A 21944-nucleotide genomic window follows, 5' to 3' on the forward strand; every position below is an offset into this window, starting at 1 on the left:
GATTACATTAAATTAAAATGCTTTTGTACAAACTAAACTAATCTATCCAAGATTAAAAGGGAAACAACAAACTGGGAAATAATTTTTATAAAAAATGTCTCTAGTAAAGGTCTAATTTCTCAGATTAAAAAAAAAAAACAAGTCAAATTTACAAGAATACAAGCCATTCCCCAACAGACAAATGCTCAAAGGATACGAACAAGCAACTTCCAGATGAAGAAATCAAAGCCATCAATAATCATATTAAAAATGTTCTAAATCACTCTTGATTAGAGAAATGAAAATTAAAACAACCTCACACCTATCATATTGACCAGTAAAGTGGTAAATGTTGGAAGGGATATGGCAAAATTGGGATGCTAATCCATTGTTGGTAGAATTGTGAATTGATCCAAACATTTTGGAGGGCAATTTGATATCCAAAGGGCTATAAAACTCCTTTGATGTGGTAATATCATTATTGGGTCTGTTTCCCAAAGAGATAATAGAAAAGGGTAAAGGACCTACTTGTAGAAAAATATTTATAGCAACTCTTTTTGTGATGACAAAGAATTGGAAATTATGGAGATGTCCATCAATTGAGGAATGGCTGAAAAAATTGTGGTACATGTTGGTAATGGAATACTATTGTGCTCTAAGAAATTATAAGCAAGGTGAGTTAAAAAAAGCTGAAAAGATCTGTGGGAACTGAGGCAGAGCAAAACAAGCAGAACAAGGAGAACATTGTACACAATCAGAGCAATATTGGATGATGATTATCTGTGAAAACTTGGCTATTCTCAGCAATGCAATGATCTGGGACAATCTTGAAAGATTTATGATGGGGAATGCTATCCACCTCCAGAAAAAGAACTGTTGGGAGTCGTCTTTCACATCAGTGTATCTCTGGTTTTATTTTGGGGTTTTGGTTATATATAACTTTGCTCTTACAACAATGACCAATATCGAAGTGTTTTTGCATGACAAGAGACAAAGAAAGGGAGGTGGGGGAGAAGCATCTGGGATAAAATAGAAAGATCCTGAGATTGATATCTAAACTTGAATCCAAGCTCTTCTGATTCTAGCCAATTGAGCCTATACAAAGCATGCAATTTCCCTAAGCCTCAGTTTCCTTCTATGTAAAGTGACTAGCATAAGTTGCACTTAAAAAGTGTGCCATAGTGAATAGAATTTTTGCCTTGGAGTAAGGGAGACCCAGGTGCCTCTGTGACATATTGGTTACTCATAAATGGGCAAGTCACTTAAACCCTAGTATGCAGAATAAGAAGAAAAGGGAGGTTGTTTCTACACTGATGAAATAATATTCAGACCATCACCAGTCTTCACTGCCTCTCTACATCATACTTTCTTCCCAGAAAAAGCTCATCACCAGAAAATCTCATCATTTGGGAGATTGCTAAACTTCAATAATCAGTTGCCTTTCCTCTCTAATTGGAGGGCAAAGCAAAAAACTTCTTCTGAAGCCTCCCTTTTCCATCCATCTCTTCGGTTCCCATTAGCTTCTTTGTTTGGTTTGCACCCCCAAAACATCATAACCCTGCATTTCCTATTCTTTGGTCCCCTCCCCACTTTTCAACTTCCTTTTGTGTATTGTCTTTCCACATAAGATTTGAAATTCCTTGAGGGACACTCTTCTACTCATATTATTAATATTCCTTTTATTTAATATTATATTCTATTCATATTATTAATATTCCACAGCCCTTAGGACTGTGCTTGGCACACAGTTGATATTTAGTAAAAATGCTTACTGACTGTGGACAATCCTCATTCCCAGACTTTTGCAGTACTTAAAAGGATTGTTAAGTTATACAAAGGTGAGCAATTTGGCAGGGGAGGGGTGGGAGGAAGAATCTCAAAAGGCAGAACAATTTATTGCATCCAGACCTCCTTCTGTAGTACAAGTGACTGTCTAAAGTCTTCATTCTAGCATATAGTCAACCATGGATTTTAGAAAGTTATGCCATCAGAACACAAGTTCTACTTTCCACCTGGAGGGTAATGATCTGTAGTAACTGATTCTCCTAATTAGTGTTCCAATTTCCTTTCCCTCTTAAAAAATTATGTTGTTTTCACTCATCTTTGTAGTTTCCCCATGGTAAAATGCAAACTTTTGGAAGGGGCAGGGAGTGCTGCATTTTTTTATTCCTGGGCTTAGAACAGTGCCTAACACTTAATAGGTACATACTAAATGCTTGTTTCCGAATTAAAGGAGGTACCTGAATTTTGATGAAATCATGGTTCATAAGTATTGAAGAATAAAGGTAGTATGATAAGATCCTCTAAGAAAGTTAATCTAGGAATAGAGTTTAGAACAGAATAGAACAGAATTACAGAGTAAATTAACTGGAGATTATGAAACCAGTCATAAAGTTATGCCTCTAATCCATTTCATTCATAGGTACACACAAAACCTACATAAAAATAAGAGTAAAGCTCTGGGTATTATTTTTGTAACAGGTTCCCCTGCTTTGAAACATGAAAAGATATTTCTGATTCTTTCAGGAGGGCTTTGTAGAAACTTGAGGCTATGTATGACTCATCAGTGAGTCAAGTCTCCCCATTGGTTGCTTAAATGAGGGGAAAAAAAGGCAAATACATCACCAAATAGAAGAGTTGGCTTCCAAGTAGCACCCCTCTTGGCTTTCACTCTAGCCAACAAGGTATGATTCATAGAGGAGGACCTTCTATAAAGTCCTTCCTTCTGCAATGGGAACAAGGAACTACTGCTCCCCACATGGAACAGGAGACTAGTCTGGGATGTGTTTTCTTCCTTTAGTATTACTCTCAAAAGCTCCAAAAGGCCTGTGAGTGGGATGAGAAACAGCAACTACAGGAGAGGTTGTGGGTTCAGTAGCAGTGGGAGAGGACTAGCATCAAGGAAAGTCTCCATCAGAGAGAAAGAGACCACTGGAAAGAAGATCCCACTTGTTATTCGATCAGACTACACCCAGTAGATGTGAAATGTAAAACTGGTAAATTAGCAAGCTTACAAAGAAACTATGTACCAAAGAGGCTTGAATATTAGATTTTGAAATAATGTCAGTGCATTGGTACTGATGCCAGTACCAGTAAATACCTGGATTCTGTTCTAATCAGTCTATGATTCTTTGTTGCTTATTAGTAGTACCTACCTCATAAAAATGCTGTAAGACAAATATATGTAAAGTGTTTTGTAAAGCTTAAACTGCCATATCCATGTCAGCATTACTTTATGAGGATAAACTGCCTTTTGTATTTATACCTGATGTATAAACATAAGGTATCTTTTTACTTCCTTCCCACCCCACCCTCTTGCTGGAGAAAGCCCTAGACTTTGAGCCCATAACTATCTCCATTTAGTTACTCTATAAGTAACTTTCTTCCAGAATACAAGGTTGGGGCATGGATGAAACACTGGGGACCATAATTCCCCTATTGAAAAGACAAGCAACTCTCAGAGCAGTGAAGCCAAGACAAGCAGGGATGACAGATAAAGATAAAGAACAGGGATTGGCAAAGGCCCCTGGTTCTTTATGATCATAAAGAGTGTTGCTATAACTATTTTAGTATATATGAGAGCTTTGCTTCCATCTTTTGACTTTCTTAGGGTTATATGCCCAATAGTGGGTTGGCTATAGCTTTCTCATTATTCTCCTTCAATAAGCTTTCCCTAGATCTTACACTTATTATTTAATAACCAAAGTTGACTCACGTAGGATCTCTATCCTCAAGAAACTCACAGCCTAGTAGAGTCAAAAGAACACTATCCAAATAAAGATGATCAAAGTAATATGTGAAAAGTGCAATAAAAGTTTTTTTGGTGATCAGAGAAAGGGTAAAAGCCATTTGGACTATTGTAATGAGGGAAGGGTCATGGAGAAGACATTTGAGCTGGACCTGGAAGGGTACAAGAAGTGGAAGGAATGGCATTAGGAAAGGTATAGAAATAGGAAAACACAAGATCTATTTGGAGCATTCAGATATTCAATAAATAGTCCATGAGACTAGCAAGTCCTAAAGATGACCTAAAAATAGCTTAGAATCTCTGATTTCAAGCCTTTTTTTTTTGGGTATTTATATTAATGCACTGAGCAGGGAGGTATGTTTCAGTAGTTTTCCTGCAGGACCATCACTAATTTTTCACCAGTCAAAAGGAGCTTCCCTTTAATGATCTTTTATTTACATTGTGGTAGTCATTATATAACTGTCCTTCTGCTTCTACTCTTTACTCTGTAGCTGTTTGTACAAATCATCTTACGTTTCTCTGAATTCTTTGTCATTTCTTACAGCAAAATAATATTATATTCCATTCTTTTTTTGGCCTGAATCTAGAATTTCATGTATATACAAATAGTCTTAGAGAGTTGCCAGGGGGCATCAAGAGTTTCATTCATTTGCTAGTGTCATACAGTCTACATGGAATAGGTAGAAATTGAACCTAGGTTTTCCTTAAGTCAGCTCTCTATCCACTATGCTATGTTGCTTCTCCTATATTCATAGGCCATCATTTTTTCAGCTCCTGCCCTATTCATAGGCAGTTTCTGGTTCTTTATGATCATAAAGAGTGTTGCTATAACTATTTTAGTATATATGAGAGCTTTGCTTCCATCTTTTGACTTTCTTAGGGTTATATGCCCAATAGTGGGTTGGCTATAGCTTTCTCATTATTCTCCTTCAATAAGCTTTCCCTAGATCTTACACTTTCAAGAAAAACAATTTTACTTTTTGTGGCACTTCAATTTATTTTTGCTTAAATTTCTAAAAATTAGTCACCATGAAATAAGCTAGAAGCAGTTTCTACTGACAAATTTTATGCCTAAAAGTGCCCCAAACACTATTAAAAGTAATAATATAGGGGTAGCCAGGTGGCTCAGTGGATAGAAAGCCTGGTCTGGAGATGGGAGGTCCTGGGTTCAAATTTGGCCTCACATACTTCCTAGCTGTTAGTGACCTTGGGCAAATCATTTAATCCCCATTGCCTAGCCCTTACCACTCTTCTGCCTTGGAACCAAAAGTTGGTATTTATTCTAAGACAGAAGGTAAGGGTTGAAAAACTATTACAGACACATAAGATAGTTTGTTGCTTTATAACTCAAGATGAAATGTCAGAGGAGTCTATAGTATTTAAAATATTTTTTATTCATATCTCTTAATTTCCATCATTTTAATTTCCAGATATGTTCTCCAACCCACATAAATGTTCCCTTGCAAAAAAGATTGAAAGAGAAAAAAAAACAGTTCAGCAAAACTAACCAACATATCAATTGTCTGATACTGTATGCAATGTTCAACTTGTCTCTGCAAAGACAGGAGAGAGGTACATTTTTTTTTAAGCTCTTGCAGATCAGGCTAAAACTTTCATTTTGTTGTTGGTTTTAAAATTTTCTTTCCACTTATATCTTTCTCAATAAATTTTATTGCTATCTTTTTGTTCTTTCCTTACCTACTTTTCCCAAAGTATCTTCCCACCTATTTAAATTCATATAATCGCATATTTTCCTGCTTCTGCTTTCTTCATTCTGCATCATTTTACATGGCTTCCCACACTTTCTTATTTACTTCAATTTTACTGTTTACACTTCAAATTTACTGTTTCTTAGGGCATGATCCTATTCTATTACCGTTTTTCTTTACAATTACAAAACCTATTGAGAATAAGTGAAGAGGATACAAAACCCAGTAATATTTCTAGTTTGTCAATTAACAAACCAAATAAAAATATTTGCAAAATTCAGACTTAAAGGCTCAATTCCAATACGTAATCCCTCATGCATTTGATAAGATCACAGAAATTTCCTTAATGAAACCACTCAAATTACTGTAATCAACAATCTTACTATTTTTTCCTTTTTTAAATATTCAAAAAGATTTATTTTTCAGTTCTGAATTCTTTCCCTCTCTTTGGCGTCTTCCTCATGTATTGAGAAGGCAAGAAATATGATATCCATTATACAAATAAAGTCATGCAAAATGTATTTCTACATTGACCATGTTGTGGGGGGAGGATGGCAAGAAAAATAAATAAAAGGAAAGAAAATATGCTTCAGTCTGTACTCTGAATCCATCAGTTCTCTCTCTGGAGGTGGATGGCAGTTTTCATCATGAGTCCTTTGAGATTGTGGTGGATTGTTGTATTAATCACAGTAGGTAATTCTTTCATAATTCATTGTCACTATAATGTGACTGTTACTAGTTTTGCTCGCTTCATTTTTCTTCAGATTTTATAAGTCTTCTCAGGTTTTCCTGAAAACCATCACCTACATTTTTAAAAAAGTAGTCTGACCAGTGGAGGTACAGGGGTAGTTCTCCAACCATATGCAGATATCTTCTATCTAGTTTCAGTCTAAGCAACTTTGTGGAAACTTGAGGGGAATCAGTCACCAGACAAGGAGTGTCAGAGGTTCACTAGGTGATTAGATTTTATTTTATTTATTTTTTAATTTAAGTTAATTTATTTACTCAATTTAGAACATTATTCCTTGGTTACAAGAATTAATTATTTCCCTCCCTACCCTATCCCCATCCTTCCCGCAGCCGATGAGCAATTTCATTGGGTATTACATGTATACTTGATCAAAACCTATTTCCATGTTGTTGGTGTTTGCATTAGGATGTTCATTTAGAGTCAACATCCCCAATCATATCACCTCGACCTATGTATTGGAGCAGTTGTTTTTTCTTCTGTGTTCCTACTCTCACAGGTTTTCCTCTGAATGTGGATAGTGTTTTTTTTTCATAGATTGCTCCAAGTTGTTCAGATCACTGCATTGCCACTAATGGAGAAGTACATTACATTCGATTGTACCACAGTGTATCGGTCTCTGTGTACAATGCTCTCTTGGTTCTGCTCCTTTCGCTCTGCATCAATTCCTGGAGGTTGTTCCAGTTCCCATGGAATTCCTCCACTTTATTATTCCTTTTAGCATAATAGTATTCCATCACCAACATATACCACAATTTGTTCAGCCATTCCCCAAATGAAGGGCATCCCCTCATTTTCCATTTTTTTTTTGCCACCACAAAGATCAAAGCTATGAATATTCGTGTACAAGTTTTTTTTCCTTACTATCTCTTTGGGGTACAAACCCAGCAGTGCTATGGCTGGATCAAAGGGTAGGCAGTCTTTTAGTACCTTTTGGATATAGTTCCAAATTGTCCTCCAGAATGGTTGGATTAATTCACAACTCCACCAGTAATGCATTAATGTCCCAACTTTGCCACCTCCCCTGTAGCATTCATTACTTTCCTTTGCTGTCATGTTAGCCAATCTGCTAGGTATGAGGTGATACCCCAGAGTTGTTTTGATATGCATCTCTCTGATTATAAGAGATTTAGAACACTTTTTCATGTGCTTATTAATAGTTTTGATTTCTTTAACTGAAAATTACCTATTCATGCCCCTTGCCCATTTATCAATTGGAGAATGGCTTGATATTTTGTACAATTGGTTTAGCTCTTTATAAACTTGAGTAATTAGACCTTTGTCAGAGGTTTTTGTTATGAAGACTGTTTCCCAATTTGTTGCTTCCCTTCCAATTTTGGTTGCATTGGTTTTGTTTGTACAAAACCTTTTTAATTTAATGTAATCAAAATTATTGATTTTACATTTTGTGATTTTTTCTAGCTCTTGCTTGGTTTTAAAGTCTTTCCTTTCCCAAAGATCTGACATGTATACTATTCTGTGTTCGCCTAATTTGCTTATAGTTTCCTTCTTTATATTCAGGTTATTCAACCACTCTGAGTTTATCTTGGTGTAGGGTGTGAGATGTTGATCCAAACCTAATCTCTCCCATACTGTCCATACTGTCTTCCAATTTTCCCAGCAGTTTTTATCAAATAGTGGATTTTGGTCCCCTAAGCAGAGAACTTTGGGCTTATCATACACTGTCTTGCTGAGGTCATTTACCCCAAGTCTATTACACTGGTCCTCCTCTCTGTCTCTTAGCCAGTATCAAATTGTTTTGATGACCACTGCTTTATAGTATAGTTTGAGATCTGGGACTGCAAATTCTCCTTCCTTTGCATTTTTTTTTTCGTGATTTCCCTGGATATTCTTGGTCTTTTGTTCTTCCAAATGAACTTTGTTATGGTTTTTTTCTAATTCAGTAAAAAAGTTTTTTGGTAGTTCAATGGGTATGGCACTGAATAAGTAAATTAATTTGGGTAGGATTGTCATTTTTATTATCTTAGCTCGTCCTACCCATAAGCAATCAATGTTTTTCCAATTGTTTAGATCTAGTTTTAACTGTGTGTGGAGTGTTTTGTAGTTGTGTTCCTGTGTTTCTCTTGGCAGATAGATCCCTAAGTATTTTATATTGTCTAGGATGATTTTAATTGGAATTTCTCTAATTCTTGCTGATGAGATGCGTCGGAAATATATAGAAATGCTGATGACTTATGTGGATTTATTTTGTATCCTGCAACTTTGCTAAAGTTGTTGATTATTTCAACTAGCTTTTTGATTGATTCTCTAGGATTCTTTAAGTGGACCATCATATCATCTACAAAGAGTGATAGCTTGGTCTCCTCATTACCTATTTTAATACCTTCAATTTCTTTTTCTTCTCTAATTGCTCCTGTTAGTGTTTCTAGTACAATGTTAAATAATAGAGGTGATAATGGGCATTCTTGTTTCACTCCTGACCTTATTGGGAAGGCTTCTAGTTTATCCCCATTGCAGATGATGTTTGCTGATGGTTTTAGATATATACTGTTTATTATTTTTAGGAAAGGCCCTTCTATTCCTATGCTTTCTAGTGTTTTCAATAGGAATGGGTGTTGTATTTTGCCAAAGGCTTTTCCTGCATCGATTGAGATAATCATGTGATTTTTGTTGGTTTGTTTGTTAATATGGTCAATTATGTGGATGGTTTTCCTAATATCGAACCATCCTTGCATTCCTGGTATGAATCCTACCTGGTCATAGTGAACAACCCTCATGATCACTTGCTGGAGTCTTTTTGCTAGAATTCTATTTAAGATTTTCCCATCTATATTCATTAAGGAGATTGGTCTATAGTTTTCTTTCTCTGTTTTTGACCTGTCTGGCTTTGGGATCGGTACTATGTTTGTGTCGTAAAATGAATTTGGTAGAACTCCTTCTTTGCTTATTCTGTCAAATAGTTTGTATAATATTGGGATTAGTTGTTCTTTGAATGTTTGATAGAATTAATTTGTGAATCCATCTGGACCTGGGGATTTTTTCTTAGGGAGTTCTTTGATGGCTTGTTTAATTTCTTTTTCTGATATGAGGTTGTTTAGGTAATCTATTTCTTCCTCTGTTAGTCTAGGCAATTTATATTTTTCAAAATATTTATTCATATCACTTAGATTGCCATATTTGTTGCCATATAATTGGGCATAATAGTTTTTAATGATTGCTTTAATTTCATCTTCATTAGAGGTAAGGTCTCCCTTTTCATCTTGGATACTGTCAATTTGGTTTTCTTCTTTCCTTTTTAAAATTAGATTGACCAATACTTTGTCTATTTTATTTGTTTTTTTTTTCAAAGTACCAGCTTCTAGTCTTATTTATTAAATCAATAGTTCTTTGATTTTCAATTTTATTAATTTCTCCTTTGATTTTTAGGATCTCTAATTTAATCTTCATCTGAGGATTTTTAATTTGTTCACTTTCTAATTTTTTAATTTGCATGCCCAATTCATTGACCTCTGCCCTCTCTAGTTTGTTAATATATGAACTCAAGGATATAAATTTTCCCCTGAGTACTGCTTTGACTGCATCCCATAGATTTTGAAAGGATGTCTCATCACTGTCATTTTCTTCAATGAAATTATTAATCGTTTCTATGATTTGTTCTTTGACTACTTGATTCTGGAGAATCATATTCTTTAATTTCTAATTAATTTTTGATTTGCCTCTCCATGTACCATTACTAATTATTATTGTCATTGCATTATCTGAGAAGGTTGCATTTATTATTTCTGCTCTTTTGCACTTGTTTGCAATGTTTTTATGCCTAATACATGGTCAATTTTTGTGAATGTACCATGTGCTGCTGAAAAGAAGGTGAATTCCTTCTTGTCCCTATTTATTTTTCTCCACATATCTACTAACTCTATTTTTTCTAAGATTTCATTCACTTCTCTTATCTCTTTCTTATTGATTAGAGTTTAATTGGCTCTAGAGACAGAAAAATGGGTAACTTGGGAGTTTCTGAACAAGAACTTCATATATGTAAAATGTTCTTGTCCAAGTATGGTTTTTCCTTTATATTTATGAGGAAGAAGGACCAGTTTGAGCTGCTAGGTGGGAAAAGGACAACTGCCTTATTTTTTAAAATAAAAGATTTTTTTTTACCAATTATATGTAATAATAATTTTTAACATACGTTTCCCAAAATTATAAGATCCAAACTATATCCCTCTCTCTCTTCCTTCTCCCCACTCAGAGATGGTAAGCCATTTGATCTGGGTGACATGTATTATCATGCAAAACCCACTCCCATATTCATCATTTTTGTAAGAGCACCTTCATATAAAACCAAAACCTCAAAATAAAAACAAATATTTTAAAGTGAAAAATAGTGTGCTTTGATCTGCATTTATCTGACTCCAACAGTTCTTTGGAGATGGATAGCATTCTCTGTCAAAAGTCTTTCAGGATTGTTCCAGATCATTGCATTGCTGAGAAAAGCCAAGTGTTCACAGTTGATCATTGTATAACATTGCTGTTACTGTGTACAATGTTCTCCTTGTTCTGCATATTTTGCTCTGCATCAGTTCATGTAGATCTTTCCAGCTTTTTCTGAAATCATCCTGCTTGTCATTTCATATAGCAACTATCCTATTTCTTACTTGGCTATAGCAGCTATAAGTACATGGCAATTTCTACCTCTTTGCAAACGTTTGTTCTTTAGTATATTAATTGAACAAATACCTGGAGGTGAGCTTGCCCAGTCATGGAGCTTATGAGTTCTGGAGTTCCAGTGTTCCTACTGATAAATGTAAGTGGTGGCAGGATATACTGAGGCCACTTAGTCACAGGAACCAGAAGCTGAGCAAGCAATAGCTTTGAGAGAATTTGCAAGGTCTGAAGAAATTGTGGGTTGGCAGCTGAACAGCCTGGCCTGCCAGTAGATCAGTCGATTCAAAAGAGAAGCCATAGCTGTGAGGATCCAGCCCATTAGAGCAACCTGCCTACTACCAGCACCATACCTTGTAGCAAACTTTATGAGGATGCCACAAAACCGGAAAAGGACCAGGAGTCAGAGGGTACATATTCAGTTACCATTCTGAGTTCCATACATACATTTCTCACAACCATTAAACTTTAAGTCTGAGTTCACCAATTCCTTTTGTATGCAAGGGGAAAGTGCATCCCTCCCCCCCAGATTGAGAGGAACATTTTACAGTAACTCTTCTTACTATACTTTCTCAGTAAATCACTTAAAAAACCCCCCTACCTTCCAACTTGGAATTAATAGTGGGTATTGATTCTAATGTGGAAAATCAGTAAGGGCTAGGTAATGGGGAGTTAAGTCACTTGCTCAGGGTCACACAGCTAGGAAGTTCCTGTGGTCATATTTGAACCTAGGATGCCTTTTATCTCTAAGCCTGGTTCTCAATCTACTGAGTCACTTAGCTGCTCTTAGTAAATCACTTTTTATAAAAGCTAATTACATCTACTAATTGATTATCAAGTGGCAGCATTCTGCTGGAACCTCATGAGAATCAGAGGACAGTAACTCATAAGACTATTCCTTTAACCTCCCTTCTCTGGGTCTGGCTCTCAATTCACCGAGCCACTTAACTGCCCTCTAACTTCTAGAATAATAGCAGGCCCTCCTCTGGAAACTCAATCTTTCATGGCCAATGAATATTTGAAGAGTGGGTCCACAAGGGATGTTACACATTAATTTATTATAATTTGCTTAGCCACTTCACATGTATTGAGTACTTATTTTCCTTCTAGTTCTTTGAAACCATAAAAGATGATGCTATGACAATTTTGATGACTCAGTGGCTAGAACACTGGGCCTGGAGTAAGGAAGACCTGAGTTCGAACTTACTATCTGTATGTCCCTGAACAAGTCATTTTACTTCTGTCAGCCTTAGTTTTCTCATCTGTAAAATGGAAACAAGAACCCTAACTCCCAGGGTTGTTGTAAGGATCAAAGAGATAATAATTGTAAAGCACTTGGCACAATGCCTGGCATACAAAAAGTACTAAACAAATATAATACTTCAAAAAAATTTCTTGTAAGCTTTCATTTTTATATCACTTTCAATTCCTCATATATTTTTTCCTTATCCCTTCCCCAGTAAACCATTCCCTGCAACAAAGAAAAGAGGGAAAAAAGGGCAGTTCAGCAAAATAAAACAACACTCACCAAGTTTAGTGATTAAAATTATAGTGTTCAGTTTGGGGTTTTGTTCTTTCTAGTTACATTGCTGTATACATTGTGAATATTGTTTTTCTGTTTCTGCTTTGTTCCTTCCTGTGTTTTAGTTCACATCTTCCTATAGTTCTTTGAGTTCTTCATATATATATTATTTATTACAGCACATTAATATCTACTATATTACCACAATTTTAGTCATTCCTCAATCAATGGGCATGTACTTTGTTACCAGTTCTTTGCAACAACAACAAAAAAAGTGCTGCTACAAATATACTGGTGCATATGGTTATTGTTTTGTCATTTAGTCATGTCTGACTTTTTGTGACCTCATTTAGGGTTTTCTTTACAAAGATACTGGGATGGTTTCTTTTTCCAGCACATTTTTTAGATTAAGAAATAGAGGAAATCAGTGTTACATGTCTTGCCCATGGTCACAGAGTTACTAAGTGTCTGAAATCATATTTGAATTCAGGTCCTTCTGACTCCAGGCCTGGCACTCTATCCATTGTATTATCTAGTACCATGTTGGCAAAACTATGGCATGTCTGCCTGAGGGGGCTGTTCCCATCCCCCTCTCCATGCCCACCTGAGGACATTTCTCACTTGCCTTGCCTCTCTGCACAGCAGCCCAATGGGAGAGCTTCCTCCCTCCTCTGTCTAGGGTAAGGTGGGGGCTCACATGCTGTGTAAGGGTTGCAGTTTGGGCACTCAGTCTCTAAAAGGTTTGCCATTACTGACCTAGTACATAGAATCCTTAGTTTTTAAAAGATTGACATTTATGGTTTGATGGAGAGGGCAATGGGATGGTGAAAGAAAGTACAGACAGAGCAATAGTTCTGTCTACAATGTTTTTCCGTAAAGCAGTATCATCTAATCAGGCTTGGGAAGTAGAAATGTCTACTTGAGTTTTGATTTTTCTTTCTCTAAATAAGAATAATTAGCTTCTGCCTAACTTTCTCTAGATTCCCCTAAAAAAAGGCAGCAAGAGCTGTTAAGGATATTGGAGAAAAGGAGCTCAAATGTGAAGAAGAGAGGATTAGAAATTAGAGACACCCAAACTGGGGCTACTTCTTCATGCAGACAAAAGAAAAGCAAAAGATTAAATCTTCCCTTGTGTTGCAAAATGCCCTCTTGCTTCAGTAAGGGATGCATCCGAAGGGCAAGATTGATGAGCCTTTAGTGAATGAATTCATAGATTTAGTTGCAAACAGGTGTTGAATTCTAGAGAGGACTTTATTTGACAGAAACCTGAACTTGTAGGATTTGTTTCAAAAGCAACTCCACCTAATATTTATACCTTTCAAAAGGGATGGGCAGGGGACCAGTTGTGGCAGCAGGAGCTAAGACACCCAGGAGTAAAACAAGTAGCCAACAAAACAAAACAAAACAAAACAAAAGCCTTTCAGTTGGCACAGTCTGGGATTTGATGGGTGGTAATTTGACTCCAATCAGTCTATTGCTTTTCCTCCTAAGTGAGGTGTGCAGCTCATTCTGTAAAGGGCAGGGAAGTAGGATGAACCCTGGTAGTGGGGGATCCTGCTTGGTCACTGAAGCATGCTTGGGGAAAGACTTCCACTGCAGTGTGAGCAGTGATGCTAGTTTCTTCAGAAGAGGGTGGGTGTGATTAGAGCTTGTTAACCACCTGGGTTGTATGCTTTTCGCTGGTGCTAAGTATGTAACTTGATCACTTTTCACAATATCATTCCTTCAGGCTGGAAGTACTGCATAGGAAAAACTCCACTTCCTTTGACTTTTATAGCCTCAGTGTTTGGTGTAGCCTTTTGCACAAGGTATAAAAAACAGAGATGTCATTTTTCTCTTCGGCCAACATATCCCACGAAAAGGAGACATGTTCCCTTTGGTTAATGCAATAACATATCACCTTGAATTCCTGATATTTTTTTTCCTCCTCCTTTCCCCAGTAAACCATCCCATGCAACAAAGAAAAGGTATATGTGTGTGGGGAAGGGCAGTTCAGCAAAATTAACCAACACTCACTAAGCCTGGTGATTAAAATTACACAATGTTCAGTTTGTGTTTTTGTTCTTTCCATTGCTGTGGTGTGTAAAGAAGTTGCATTTGATTGATGTTTAACCCTAGAATTATCAACATGCACAACTGGGTTATTCAATCAATTACAACCAATGACAAAGTCTTTTCTGGGACACCACTTCTTTTCTGTCTTACTTCACTCAATTCCAGGGCTTGTCCAGATTTTAACATATATGCAGAACTTTGCATAGCTAGAAATATAGCTCAGCAATGTTCCACCAAAAGCTATGGGAATGAAAACAGACAACTGGGTTTGATCTAACATTCTCTACCTAGGCGAATATTTATTTATTTTTCCTTTTTCTTTTTGGATTGAAAAGATACAGAAGGGGGCAGCTGGGTGGCTCAGTGGATTGAGAGCCAGGACTAGGGATGGTTCAAATCTGGCCTCAGACACTTCCCAGCTGTGTGACCCTGGGCAAGTCACTTGACCCCCATTGCCTAGTCCTTACCTCTTCTGCCTTGGAGCCAATACACAGTATTGACTCCACGACGGAAGGTAAGGTTTAAAAAAAAAAAAGATACAGAAGTTAAACCCAGACTGAAGGGAAAATCTTCCCTATACTTTATTTTCTAATCTTTTTCTAGTTTCCTCTTATTTAAACAGTTCTCTCTTCTTCCTTATTCCCAAGAGTCAGAGGCTTAAAAATGAGCTTGAAACAAAATATATATCTTTGACAGAAGTGCGTAATTTGCCATTAGGGAAGGAAGGGGCACCTTTGTTCCTCAAACAGGATATAAATAAGTTGTGGCATTCATTATTCCATGACTTCCTATATGTCAAATCAATAAGCATTTATTAAACACTATTTCCAGGCATAGTGCTATTATGATTAAAATTAATATTGGAGATTGTATATTAAATTATTATTATTTATTAATTAAAATGAGAGAGAAGGACTAGATAGATGTGCTGAGTCTTTTTGATGCAGGTTACCTATTGTGCCACCATTCCAAGCCAACTGATTCTTTTAGCTTGTTCTACCTGATAGGCAGCAGCCTGAGCTGCTTTGGGCTTCTCCAGCTCAGACCAGAAGGAAAAAAGTGGCAGAGTCCTTTTGGGCAGAGAGAGCCCTTGTGCATCTCCCACTGGCATTTTAAACCAAGTCTAATCTCTCTGACTCAGAATTTCTAATTGATCAGGGTTTTACTTCAGTCTCCTCCTTGGCAGGATATATATTGACTTCTCCTGGTCAAGAATTGCACACTGGCAAACAAGACACATGGCTCAATAGCTCCCTAACTAATGAGGAGAGTTCTTTCCAGAATTGGGGTCCTCTTGATATTTACTTCACAGTGCCAAGTGCCAAGAATACAAATGCCAACCAAAGATGGCTGTTTCCTGTTCTCAAAAGAACTTACATTCTAATGGGGAAGACTACACATAAAAGAGAGCTTGAAAAAGTGGGCAATGGTGGGAGAGAGGGAGAAGGTACCTGGAAAAGTTAGGAGAGTCATGATAGAGTCTGGAGATGAATGGAGACATGGCTGACTTTTGGGTTTTCCTTAAATATGAAGCTGCTCAGTGGCTGAACAATTTGTTTGGTCCAGCCCAATCCCATTTAATCCTTCATGTGTGCATCTTTACCAGTGTACTTTGTATCCATTCTTTCCCCCCAAAGACCCTGTGTGTTGGCAGGACAGTGTGCCTATGGTTGGGGGAAATTTTTTGGAACTACTGTTCTTTTTCTACTACTTGCTAAAAAATTGAACCTACTAGGTAATTAAGATGTAGTACCTCGGGCAGCTAGGTGGATCAGTGAATAGAGAATCAGGCCTGGAGCTAGGAGGTCCTGGGTTCAATTTTGACTTCCTAGCTTTGTGACCCTGTGTAAGTCACTTGAGCCCAATTGCCAGGCCCTTACCACTCTTCTACCTTGGAACAGATTGATTCTAAGATAGAAGGTAAGGATTAAAAAAGAAAGAACCTAAGTACAAACATTCATGAGATAGTTTTAGGATAGCCATCCACAGGCTTGTTTCTAGAAACTTGAAAGTTAACTGTAGCTGTCCCTTTGGGAACCAAACCTGCTAATGCCAATATGAATCCAAAGGGAGGTGTGACTTGCACTTGTATGTATATATCCTATTTACCCTACAGAATGCAAACTTCTTGAAGTATTTGTAAACCCAGCATAATAATAGGACTAAAGTAGGCACATCATAAATGCTTGTTGGTTGAGTGATTGGTCTGTCCTGTTCAATAAGTCTGAAGCATATTTACTAATTGGTTATTTTGGCTGGTTCTTTTCTTTTCTTTTCTTTTAATTTGGTCAATTTCAAACATTATTCCTTGGTTACAAAAATCATATTCTATTCCTCCCTCCCCTCCCCCCACTCCTCCTGCAGCCGAAGAGCAATTCCACTGGGTATTACATGTGATCTTGATCAGAACCCATTTCCATGTTGTTGATGTTCACTAGGATGTTCACTTAGAGCCTACATCCCCAGCCATATCCCCTTGACTCATGTATTCATGCATGGCTGGTTCTTTCCTTGACTTCTTCCTCTATCTACTCATCTAGTTTGGAGCTATCACCTGTGCCTAGTTCTTTCTGTGGACATATGATTTCATTTCCATAGCAGAGGGTCTTCAGAATTAGTGTTAAAGAATTAGTTTCTGTTTCAAAATTCCTTCCCCATTCTCTCTCCACAATGGGGCTTTCTAAGTTCCTATTTCCTAGTTTGGGGCATTCTAGTTATACCTCGGCCCATCTGTAGAGCAAATATAACTGATATGTCCTATTTCACATTACTTATTTCTTTCCTTGCTTTTTTTCTTCCTCGTTTAAAAAAAATTAAATGGATATTTTATTAGCACTTGAAAAAACCAAACAGTGCTATTTCCCAGTGACACCCTTTGTTGTTTGGACATTTCAGTCAAGTCTGACTCTTCATGACCCCTTGGGGTTTTCTTGGTGAAAATACTCTTGTGGTTTTCCATTTCCTTCTCCAGAGACTGATGAGGAACTGAGACAAATAGAGTTAAGTGACTTGTCTGAGCTCACACAGCTACAAAATATTTGAGGTCAAATTTGAACTTGGGTCCACATCACTTCAGTTAGCACTTCATCTACCATGCCACCTAGCTGCCCAATGACACCCTCCCTCCATCCAACAGTCCTTTTTAAAAAATGAGGATCAGTTATGCTAAACAGATCAACACAGTTAGCCACATCTGACAGAGAATGTCTCATCCTGACTCTGTAGTCAGTCCTTGAACTTTGGAGGAAAGGAAGTCTTAGTCTTCTGAAGACAAGGTTTCAGAGTTCTAGATTGCTGTGCCATTTTTTCTTTCCATAAGGTTAGTTATTGTGAATTGTTCTGGTTCTGTTTCCTTTTATTATTCTATACACTATTGATTACTCTTTCCCCCTTGATATTATCTTCTCTCTAGGTTTTTGTGACACCATTCTCTTCTGTTTCAGTCTTCCTTTGCTAGATTCCCATCCCCTAATGACAGGTGGCCCATAGGACATTGTCCCTTTTATTGTCTCCCTGAATACATTTTTATTTAGTGTTCTATCAGCTTCCATGGATTCACTTCTCTCTATCCTAATGACTTCAAATCTACTTATCCAGCCCTAACCTCTCTCCTGATCTGGTCCATCTTCACATCTCTAGTTGGCTACTGGATATCACCAAGTGGATGCTCTGGAGAAATCTCTGATACAGCATTTCTAAAATTGAATTCATTATCTTTTCTCCTCAAACCTTGCCCTCTTTCAATTTCCCTATGACTGTAACACTATCCTCTCAGTCCCCAAGCTCTCAATTTAGGTGTCATCCTGCCTACTCCTACCACCTCTCACCCCCATATCTAATCATTGGTCAAGGCTTATCAATTTTTTCTTCATAATATCTCTTTTTTAAAGCATGTTTTTATTTTTTGGCTCATTTATTTCTTTTAAAAATTTTTTTCACATAACTGTTCAAAGTTTTATGATCCAAATTGTTTCCCTCCCTTCTCTCCCCTTACTGGAGCTGACAAGCAGTTCAATCTGGGTTATACATGTATTGGCATGCAAAACATATTTTCATATTATTCATTTTTGTAAGTGAATAATCTTATAAAATCAAAACCTTCAAACATATATCCAAATAAACAAGTGATAATTCTTCATATTATCCCTAGCATATCCCCCAATCATCCTATTCTTTCCTCATATATTGCCACCACTCTGTTGCAAGAACTCATCAATTTACATCTAACTATTACAAAACCTCTTAGTTGGTCTGACCACAATGTTCTTCCCACTCCAGTTTATCCCCTGTTCAACTACTAAAGTGATCTTCCTAAAGTCAGGTTTGATCATATTTCCTGCATGCCTCTCCTCAATAAACTCCACTAGCTTCTTATCACCTCTAACATCAAATATAAAATTCTCTCCTTGGCATTCAAAGTCCTTCATAAGCTGTCTAGTAAGACCTATTACCTTTCTAGTCTTCTTTTACCTCACAACCTACCTCATACCCTGACATTCAGGGACATTGGGCTCCTACCTGTTCCTCAAACAAGAAATTTCATCTCCTGAGTATGGACATTTTTGCTGATGTTCCTCCCTGCTGTCTCCTCACTTCTGCCTTTTCACTTAAAATCCCAGATAAAATCTCACCTTCTACAGGAAGTCTTTCCTGATTTGCCTTGATTCTAGTGCTTCCTCTCTGTTGATTATCTCCACTTTATCCCATGTACATAGCTGCATGCACACAGTTGTTTTTATGTTTATACATGGCTGTTTACAAGTTGTCTCCCCTATTAGATTGTGAGCTCTTTGAAAGCAAAGACAAGGGGGCAGCTGAGTGGCTTGGTGGATTGAGAGCCAGGTCTAAAGATGGGAGGTCCTGGATTCAAATCTGGCCTCAGACACTTTCTAGCTGTGGGACTCTGGACAAGTCATTTTGACCCCAATTGCCTGGCTTGTGCCCCTCTTATGTCTTAGAACCAATATACAGTATTGTAAGGTAAGAGTTTAAAAAAAAAGTAAAGAAAGCAAAGATTATCTTTTGCCTTTTTCTGTATTCTCCAGCTTTTAGTATAGTAAACCTGCAACACAGTAGATGTTTAATAAGTAGTTTATGGGCTGACTTACTATGTATGCTTAAACTACAATTAACGAGAATTTCAGAATACAAAAAGGGGGCATGGTTTATGTATTAATTTATATATGCTTTAAGTTTCTCTGAATTGTCATTTTTACAGCATAGTAATGCCCCCCAAACCATTACATGTCACAATTTATTCTCCCATTTTCCCAATCCATGAGCACTCACTTTGTTTCCAGTTCTTTCCTACAACAAAGAGGGATGCTACAATATATACTTTTGCACATACCTCATTGAGGTTAGGAAGTTCAATCTTTGTCTTTTATCTCTAGTAACTGCCATAGATCTGGAATACAGTGGGAGCTTAAAAATGCTTTTTTATCTGTGGGAGTAGAAACACTGAAGAAAAACAACTGCTTGATCACATGGTTTGAGGGTATATAGTTGGGGATGTAGATTCTAAATGAATATCCTACTGCAAACATCAACAACATGGAAATAGGTTCTGATCAAGGATACATGTAAAACCCAGTGGAATTGCGAGTCAGCTAAGAGAAGGGTGGGTGGAGGGAAGGGAAGAATATGATTCTTGTAACCAAGGAATAATGTTCTAAATTGACTAAATAAAATTTTCTAAAAAAAAAATGCTTGTTTATCGACATGGGATCTTTCCCTCTGTCTTTGATGTTTGGCTATATGTCTAGCAGAAGCATCATGGTGTCAAAGGTTATTATAATTGCATGACTTTTAGGGGGTAGCTAGGTGGCTGAGTGGCCAGCCAAATCAAAATGCTAGTATCAAAACATAGTATTAATTCTAAGATGGAAGGTAACAGTTGAAAAAAAATTGAATGATTTTTTAGCATAATTACAAATTATTTTCCAGAATAATTGGATAAATTTATAAATATACCAACAATATATTAGAATGCCTATCTTGCCTTTGCCATTCCAATAATTTATCAGTGCTTCTAAATTTTACCCTTGTCAGAACTCATCTGATTTATTGTGTTCAGTCCTAGCAACATTCTGAGTTTAGGAAAAAGCATTGTTCAAGTGGAGAATGTCCCAAGGTCAGCTGGGATACTGAAGGACTCTGAGCCCATGTCATATGATGATTATTAGAAGGAACTGTGCATATTAAGCTTTGCTCCTAATATCCACCTTGAAGAATCTTTAGCTTCCTTCATGTTTCAGCTCAAATACTATCTTCTGGAGGGAACCCTTCTCGGTTCCTCTAGAGACCAGTGCCTGTCCAATAAGGCTTCCATCCATCTACTCTCCTTGGTATGACCCTTATATTGATGTCTCATACATTGTACATGTTGTGTCTCCTGTTAGGACATAAGCTCTTTTTACTCTATCTGTAAGCTCAGCACTTAGCACAGTACCTGAAAGTGCCTAAAAAATGCTCATTATGGATTAATAGAGAACATGATCCCTGTCTTCATGTATTTGAAAGGCTATCATATGGAAAAGGGATCACAATTGTTTGTCCCAGTTGACATCAGAAGGTTAAGACAGGAGTAATGGGTAGAAATTGCAAAGAAGTGATTTTGTGTTAAAAAAAAAAACTGCCAACAACTAGAAGTGTCCAAAAGAAGAATTAGTGACAGTTAGGTGGCTCAGTGGGTAGAGTGCCAGGCCTGGAGTCAGGAAGACCTGAATTCAAATGTAGCCTCAGATGCTGACTAGCTGTGTGATCTTGGGTAAGTCAGTCAACTTCTGTTTACCATGGAGGTAGCTAGGTAGCTCAGTAGATAGGGTCTGGAATCAGGGAGACTTGAATTCTGATCTAGCTTCAGACACTAGCTATGGGATCCCGGGCAAGTCACTTAACCTTGGTTTGTCTTAATCCATTGGAGAAGGAAATGGCAAACCACTACAGTATCTTTGCCAAGAAAACCTCATGAACAGTATTGGCATGATCAGGCCCATATAAGTTGGACATGCCTGAATAACAAGAGTGTAATAGGATGCCTTTAGAGACAGTAAGTTCAGCATCCCTGGTGGTCTTCAAGCAGAGGAAAGAAGAGCAGTGCCACATGGGATTCTTTTCAGGTCAGGGTTGATTGGATTAGATGGTGGCTGAGGTCTCTTCTAACTCTCAAATTCTGTGATTCATTCTTTCACTATAGACTAACAGAAAGCTAACAAAGTACTAGTGTTAACATAATTTCTACCAACAAATATGAGGGAGGATTGTTCACAAGAATGCCCTTCAAGAAGGCAGAAAGCAACACTTCAGGTAAATTGACATTTTTGAGTGGATAGTTCTTGAAATATAGCAGAACATAAGGAGTCCTAGTCTTCCACCTCTTGGTAGAAAAATGGAAGTGAAGCCAAGTGGAGAATTTATAGAATGACTGGATGGAGCCAGGGGAGAAGGACAAAAGGCCTCTGAAAAAGAACAAAACAAGGAAGCTTTAAACAAAAAAGTTTCCCAATAACTGAACCGTTGAATTTTAGGAAATATTTTTAACCAAAGACCATGAAGTCC

Source organism: Monodelphis domestica, chromosome 2 (assembly GCF_027887165.1).
Source record: "Monodelphis domestica isolate mMonDom1 chromosome 2, mMonDom1.pri, whole genome shotgun sequence".
NCBI lineage: Eukaryota > Metazoa > Chordata > Mammalia > Didelphimorphia > Didelphidae > Monodelphis > Monodelphis domestica.